A 7,384-nucleotide genomic window follows, 5' to 3' on the forward strand; every position below is an offset into this window, starting at 1 on the left:
ATCTCGCTCTGTATCTTTTCAACGTCCCTTCATTCTTAAGCATCCTCTCTCCCCCTATCCTTCTCTCTCTCTCTTTCTTTCATCTGCCTCTGCCACCTGCTCTATTTCCCCCCCCCCCCCCCCCCCCCCCGATCAATAGAAAAGCCAGAACCTTATCAACATGGTCACAGTCATTAAACGGCTTCAGTCAATCCAATCCGTCGATCTCAGTCCCATCCTGTTAGCGTCTTGTCATTCTGCCTCAAATCAGCGTCCTCATTTGTTTTTCTTACCGGCATCTCTGCCCCTGTCGTTTCTCTCTCTCTCTCTCTCTTTCTCTCTGCCGTTTTTCGCTTTTTTTCTGACGCTTGTCTCCCTCTCTCTCCCCCTCTTTCTCTCCCCTCTCGCTCTCACTCTCTCTCCCTCTCTCTGCTGTGAATCATGCCTTCTGTCAGAGGAAGGTTTTTTTGACAAGCTCTCTCTGCCAACCAACACACCAACGCAAACCCTCCTCCTCCTCCTCTCCCTTTCACTCTCTCCCTTCTAGCTTTTCTTCTCCACAATTCAGCCTCCCTCCACCTCTCGCTCTTCTCCATCTATCTATCTATCTATCTATCCATCCATCTCTCTCTCTCTCTCTCTTCCCATTTACACTCCACACAGCTTCAGGGCTTTAAGAGCTTTGGAGCTGTAAAGAGACCAACTTCTCCTCTCCAGCTGCTTCTCTTTTCTCTCTTTCTCCATCTCATCCTTCACTCCTCATCTCTCTGCATTGCTACCTTTCTATTCTTCTCTCCCCCAACATTCTCTCATTCCCTCCTGGATTTAGTTTGACCTGAGTGCGTTCACTTGGGAAATCATCACCATCCGACATTTTGGAAATGGAAAAGAGGAATGAAGGAAGGATCTATCTATCTATCCATCTATCCATGTTTCAGTCTCCCACACACACTTTTCTTCTCCGTCCCTCTTGTAGCCCTTTCAGTTTGCCCTCTACCTCCCACTCTTCACCTCTGCGTTAATGCAACACGCATCACTGTGGAGGCGGCAGGGAGAGTGAGAGAGACAGAGAAAGAAAGAGCAACAATGGGCACTCACATACAGTGCAGTGCAATTTATAAAGCGTCGTCATCGGCAACATCATTTGACCATATACGGCTGTGTGGAAGAACAGGCTCTATTTGTAATCATTAAGAGATGTTACTGTGATGCAATGATCAGTAGTATCATAATATATGTTTGTTTTATTTTTTGCTCCTGTACCAAACCCAGGCAGTGATGGTTTTGTTTCCATTCTGTGCAAACAGAAGAGGAAGAATCAAATCAAATGAGTGCCACCTACAGAAAAAATAAAGCAAATCCAAGGAAGAAGGTGTGCTGCCAACATTATTTAATTGTCAAGGCTGCACAATCCTGTAATGTTGATCACAGAAGACAATATTTGGAAATTTCTAATCTGCATCTGAATCAGGAACTCGAAATTGGAGCCAAAACGAAACAGGATTAAAGAGATACAGCCTGTTTTTCCAGAGCTCTCAGTTTGCCCTCAACAAGATCGACAGCATCTTACAGAGTCGAGGTCCTAGTCTCCGATCTGGTTTTCATGACTGTAAAGTTATTAGGGGCTTTGTAAGAATTGTAACGGTGGCCCAAGCTTTCCATCGATGACTCTGGAGATATTATCAGTAATCTCAGAAACTCGTCTTCCAAAGCGCTAGCTCCTGCATTAGCTTCTTTGCCAGCTTGTTGGCTAAGCTCTACCGACTTGCTGGAATTTGTGTCTCTCTTATGCGACATGTCGTCTCAAAAAGCAGTTATTAATACCCATTACTGAAATTGTAAAAGTTTACGAGATGCAATGCTTTTAGGTGAAGAAAATTAGCGTAAAGGCACGTCAGCTTAACTAAAGCCTCTGTTCCACTCCAAACGGACACGAACATGGACAGCATGGATGCGTAGTAGTTCTGTATGAAGGCAAATCAATGTCAAAATCCGCAAGCACAAATGAGATCCACCCGCAAGCGTGTGTAGAGGTCCCAAATCGAGGTCGCAAATTATTTCTGCAAGCTCTTTCACATCACTCCAATGATCCAATCCAACAAAATTGAAGCCTCCGAGGAGAAAACTATGCTTTGAGTGGGAGGAGCGTCCTCTGGTGCACGACTTCTATCACTGCTCTTCTGCTCGCGAAGCTTTCACCTGCTCACTCACGAGTGGGTTTTACTTTTTGACAGTAAGTGGGGGAACCCAGTCACCATTGTATCACAAAATTTAATTGGTTATAATCCTCGTCTTTGGATTGGCCGGATATCACTCTGACACAGATGCTAGGTGGAGGTATAGAGGTGGTTTTCAGATTGCACTACATCTCAGAGGTAAATAATGTACTGTACTGACACTACAAAAATACGATGATCTTATAAAATAGGACGCATTGCTGTAGATTAAACTTGTGCACCAGGCGCTGCTCCTCCCCCTCAAAGCATGGTTTTCTCCTCGTGAGCTTAAATTTTGCTTGCTCGAGCAGATATATTCTGTGTGGAGTGATGTCATAGCACTCGCAGAAGTAATTTCCGTACGTGGCTCCTTGAGTTTCCTCTACACACAAGTGAGTGGATCCCATTTGTGCTCGTGGATTTTGACATTGATTTGCCTTCATAGTTCCATCCTTCAATCAGAGGATCGGCGGTTCGATCCCCGGCTCCGCTAGTCGCATGTCAATGTGTCCTTGAGCAAGACACTTAACCCCAAATTGTTCCCGTAGCTTTGCCTACGGTGTATAGATAGATACTGAATTGTAAGTCGCTTTGGATAAAAGCATCTGCTAAATGAATGTAATGTAATGTAATATCTGTTGGCTACTGATGGCCATGACTTTGGGTCATTTCAAAATCCTATGCAGGAATATCAGAGCTTTGTAAGAGGATAAAATGTCACAATGACCATTCATCATATTGCTGTTATGTATACATTTGCAGAAGTTCTCGTTGATTTGCGTATGTGTTTTCTAAATTTGGGTATTACACAATATGTTCAAGAGTTACAGATGTAAATTTCCAATAGGCCACACCTACAATAATTGGAAACCAGGTGGACCATCAAAAAACTTCTTCTGCAACAAAAATGAATTCCTTACTTTTTGGGCCATGGCCTACCTTTTCATCAAATTTCCCTGAAATCTCTTTACCAGTTAAATACTTTGACATTTCCTGACTAAGATTCAAACAAACCAACAGGACTAAAAACACATTTTTAAAAGTCATAAATGATTATCATAACGCAGATGTTGAGGAGGATGAGTATGAGTATTATATGTATTGAGTTTTGTATCAACTGAACAAAATGTCCTTCAATCAAATATTCCTGCAAAAATTCGGCTCACTCAATGCTAAGGCAGTGGACAGAGTTCTAACAACAAAGACAAAACATGTGGCTCACAGTACAAAAAGTCTGTACGGACCATATGCATTCAAATGATTTAAATTAAATTGATTTAAACATGAGGAATACCATGAAAATTGTATGAGATGTCTGAAGCTCCTGGGTTTCAAGTGCAAGCTGTACCTGGGTCTTGTTAAAATTGGATCAGTCGTTTCCATGATGTTTCGTGTGATTGACAGAGAAGAAGACTGACTCACACTCCCCTTTATTAGGTTTGTTCGCTATGTGAGCTCAAGTGGTGTTGACTCTGTGAGTGTGTGTGTGTATGTTGGAGAGAAAGACAGACAGGAGATAGAGAGAGACAAGCAGAGACAGGGAGAAAGATCTCAGTCAACACCCTCGAAAATACATTGTCTGAAAGAAAAACAGTGACTTGCTCTAAAAATCTGTGGCTGTGATTTTTTTTTCCTTCAGACTGCAGAGCCTGGTGTGTCTACACCGGACAGCTGAGCATGTTGTGTTTGATAAGACCAACAGCTGTGAGACGACGAAGACTAGCAGTAAGTATTTCTCACTGTTTCTTGAGGTCTAATTTGCCATTGAGGGTAAATGTTTGACCTTAGTCTAACACCTTGTTCACACCAAACGCAGATCGAATTTTCACCTTGCGTTACTTGATCAAGTTCGACAGCTGAGTTTGACATGCCTTGCTGACACCAACTTGTGCAAAGTTTGAATCATTTGTGTTAATTTGCGTCACTCGCGTGCGACGCACCAGAGAGGATCTCCATGTAGATTCCGACAACGTTTTATCAACCATGGCGTGATTAACCACCACTGCTGCTTTGTAGCTACATGTTGTAGAAGTCCCAGATATGTCCGGAAACAAAACGTTGTCGTGTCTACGTTCATTACATCATCCAGAGGCACCTGTCTTCACTGCATCTAGCAAGCGGTATGGAGGGTTAGGGTTCAGGTTTTATTACCATACACGGACCAAAAAGATGCCAAAATAACTCCATCATGATGCCAATTTGTTAAAAGTCTGAATTCATGCATTCATAAAATGCTTGCTTTCTGAATACAGTATGGATTGATCAGGACTAGGCTATGCTAACATTGTAGCTGCTCCATCAACACTCAAAATAACGTCATCGGCATACATATGGAGGTTTTTGTTTATAACCTTAAAGAGCTGCTAGCATAGACACTGTAATGTACATGATAACAGTTTATATTCCTATGGACAACCTTGTTTGCCTTTATGTCCTTTAAATCTATTTTTCCATTTTCTGTTGAGTACCAGCCTGTCCTCAGATATGTAGATAAGCTAAATAAGAAAGGCCAAGAAAAGGAGAATACACATTTCATTAGCATGTGAGAAGGGAAAAGTTTTCAATAGTCAGTGTTATAAGGTTTCAGCTTTGTTTTATACATAAAACATTTCAGTACGTGACTGTTTAAATATTAAACGTTAAATTATGCGTATGTGAATGGTACAGTATATGGCCTCGGCTTTATTATCTCCCTCAGTCGTGTCTATCTCCATCAGGAAGAAAACAAACTCATGTCGTATGAGCAGACAGCTGCTCAACTCATTCATTGCTCCTCCTTTATTATCATTGGGAAAAGAACTTTGAAAGACAGTCAAATCCCGCAGACAGCTCCTGGTAAACAAATGAATCACCTAAACCAAATGCTCAGTGTCTATTTCAGCTAGAACAGAAAATGGCGGCTGTGCTCAGAAAGCAGATAAAAGCACTGGCTAGGAATGTCTTCATAAGCACCACGGTAGGTTTCTGGCACAGCATATGGCGGCCTGTGAGCGACACAAAGACCACAAATCACATTTTCACAGTAAGTGCAGTGAGCTTGCCAAGTAGAGTGGCGAACTACCAGAAAGTCTAGTGAAATGTAGAATATTAACTATAGACCCTTTTACAGTTTGGAAACAATGATATCAAGCATGTAAGCTATGTAAGACCATTGACCACTAAAGATGGTGAATGCAACATAAACAAAGTGACTTTCCAGATCCGTGCGATATGAGTGGATAGAATACATTAGCAAGTGGCCCAATATTTAGTGGCCAGACTCTCAGCATCTAAGAATCTGTTTTATTATCTGTGCCTACCATTTACATAAGTTACTACAAGCAACCACAATTGCATTTGGCTGAAAGTCACCAGTTAAGTCACAACAATGAGAAAAAATTACGTTGGGGTGCTTTTCCGGTGCAGGTTGAAGTTCTTTGAACTCAAGGTGTTCAGGGAACTCCCACAAAAGAACTATAAATGTATATTAGAAGTGGACGTAGTCGTTGTGACGTCAACCATTGGTTTGTGGACTGCGGTTTTGAAGCCTTGAGTTCTGCATTTTGGCTGTCGCCATCTTGGATTTTTGCAACCAGTGATTGGAAGTGACCATATTTCGACTGCGGAGGAGTGACGTAGAGACGCCGTATACGGCTCTGGTAAAGACCTGTCAATTACGAGGTAGCCCCGCCCTAAATCATACCCTACTTTATGGTCTATTTGACTCTAAATGGACCATAATTTACTAAATAAACATCATGCTGTATTGAAGAAGACTTTAAACTAGCGATTGAGACCATAAACTCATGTTTACAATGTTTACTGAGGTAATAAATCAAGAGAGAAGTAGAGTCATTTTTTCATAGACATCTATGCAACCAGAGGAGTCGCCCCCTGATGGACATTAGAAAGAATGCAAGTCTAAGGTACTTCCGCATTGGCTTCACTTTTCAGAACCGGAAGTTGCCACCTGGCAAAAACGTTTCACTCTCATTTAAGGCAATTACAAAAAGCTTCCCCAGGCTGATAAAAAGCACTCTGTTTAATCAGGGCCTTTAAATGTTTTCAATATATCTTTCGCCAAATCAACTTCATAAGGTGATAATGTTGTTTAGTGTTTGTTTTCAGCTAGTTTCACTGCCCCCTAGTGGCTGAGAAAATCAATTAATGCACCTTTAATCACCTAAGTCAGGCTTTGGGTGGGTCAGATTTGTTGTGGCTACACCATTATAACCTACACTGCTATCATACACCAAGGCAGTCTAGATGAGCATCCTCTGTGAACAGTTGTGACCACAATGATATTTTAATGATCCAGGTTCCCTCCTGACGGCATGCTTAGTGATGAAACAGTGCACTAGAAAAGCACTGACCATGTTTCATGGTGTGTAATAGGCCTTTCTTCTATAATAGTCCACCACCATGGCTACTGTAACTATGGCGTGTAAGGAGCTCCCTCCAGTGGTTGCTCACCGCTCATGGCGTTCAGCCGAGCAGAGCTTGCAGAATCTAAGCATGTGTGCCCACCTCTGTTTGCACAGGAAGCAGCTGCACAGTCACCACACTTGGCTGCATTGTGAATGCATGGTTGTGTACGTGTGTGTGTGTGTGTGTGTGTGTGTGTGTGTGTGTGTGTGTGTGTGTGTGTGTGTGTGTGTGTGTGTGTCTTTGACCACATCTGCATGTCCACGCAGAAAGTAAATGCAAATATACATTTTAAAAAAGGTAGCTGTTGACCTTTAGACCATGCTTTTGTTAACAGTGCTAGAATTTAACTGATGTGAGTCTCTGATTAGCATCAATATTTTTGTGACAATATTCAGGTTTTTGTTTTGAGTATTTTCATGCCTGCAAAGTATCAAGTCACTCCTCCGGATTATGATTGTTCTCGATAAGCCTCTACAAGTGCAAAGACACTTTACACTGAAAGCTTCGCACCAACATATTCGTCCAACTCCAAGTGTGATCTACGTGGTAAATAAAAAAAAAAATAGATTGCAAATGAGAGAAGGTGGGAAGGAAAGACAAGACAACTAAAGTTGTGAGTTTTAATTGTGTAAAAAAAGGGGGGTAGGTGAGAGGAGGCAGGAAGAGAGGAGACAAAAAGGGGGGGGGGGCATGAAGTTGTACATTCCACAGTTTGAACAGGGGAGCATCTGGAAGTCTTTAAAGGAAAGGGGAGGGCAGAAGGAAGGAGAGGAGGAGGCTAA

General features: G+C 42.1%; 1 protein-coding gene across 3 annotated transcripts in view; it reads right to left on the reverse strand.

Annotated features, from left to right (window-relative positions):
* Nucleotides 1-7,384, reverse strand: part of LOC137877693 (myb-like protein X) — a 30,774-nt gene that overhangs the window by 16,804 nt on the left and 6,586 nt on the right. Inside the window, exon 1 of one of the 3 annotated variants that reach the window (XM_068717742.1) lies at nt 273-501. The exons of 1 other annotated variant lie outside the window; for it this stretch is intronic. The gene's annotated coding sequence lies outside the window, so the exon portion shown is untranslated. Of the gene's footprint in view, nt 1-151; nt 502-7,384 lie in introns of those variants that run through there. One more of the 3 variants, XM_068717740.1, reaches the window with a different exon arrangement.

This window comes from Cebidichthys violaceus, unplaced genomic scaffold (assembly GCF_023349555.1).
Source record: "Cebidichthys violaceus isolate CVI_PGR_0920_01 unplaced genomic scaffold, fCebVio1.0.p SCAF_22, whole genome shotgun sequence".
Lineage (NCBI taxonomy): Eukaryota > Metazoa > Chordata > Actinopteri > Perciformes > Stichaeidae > Cebidichthys > Cebidichthys violaceus.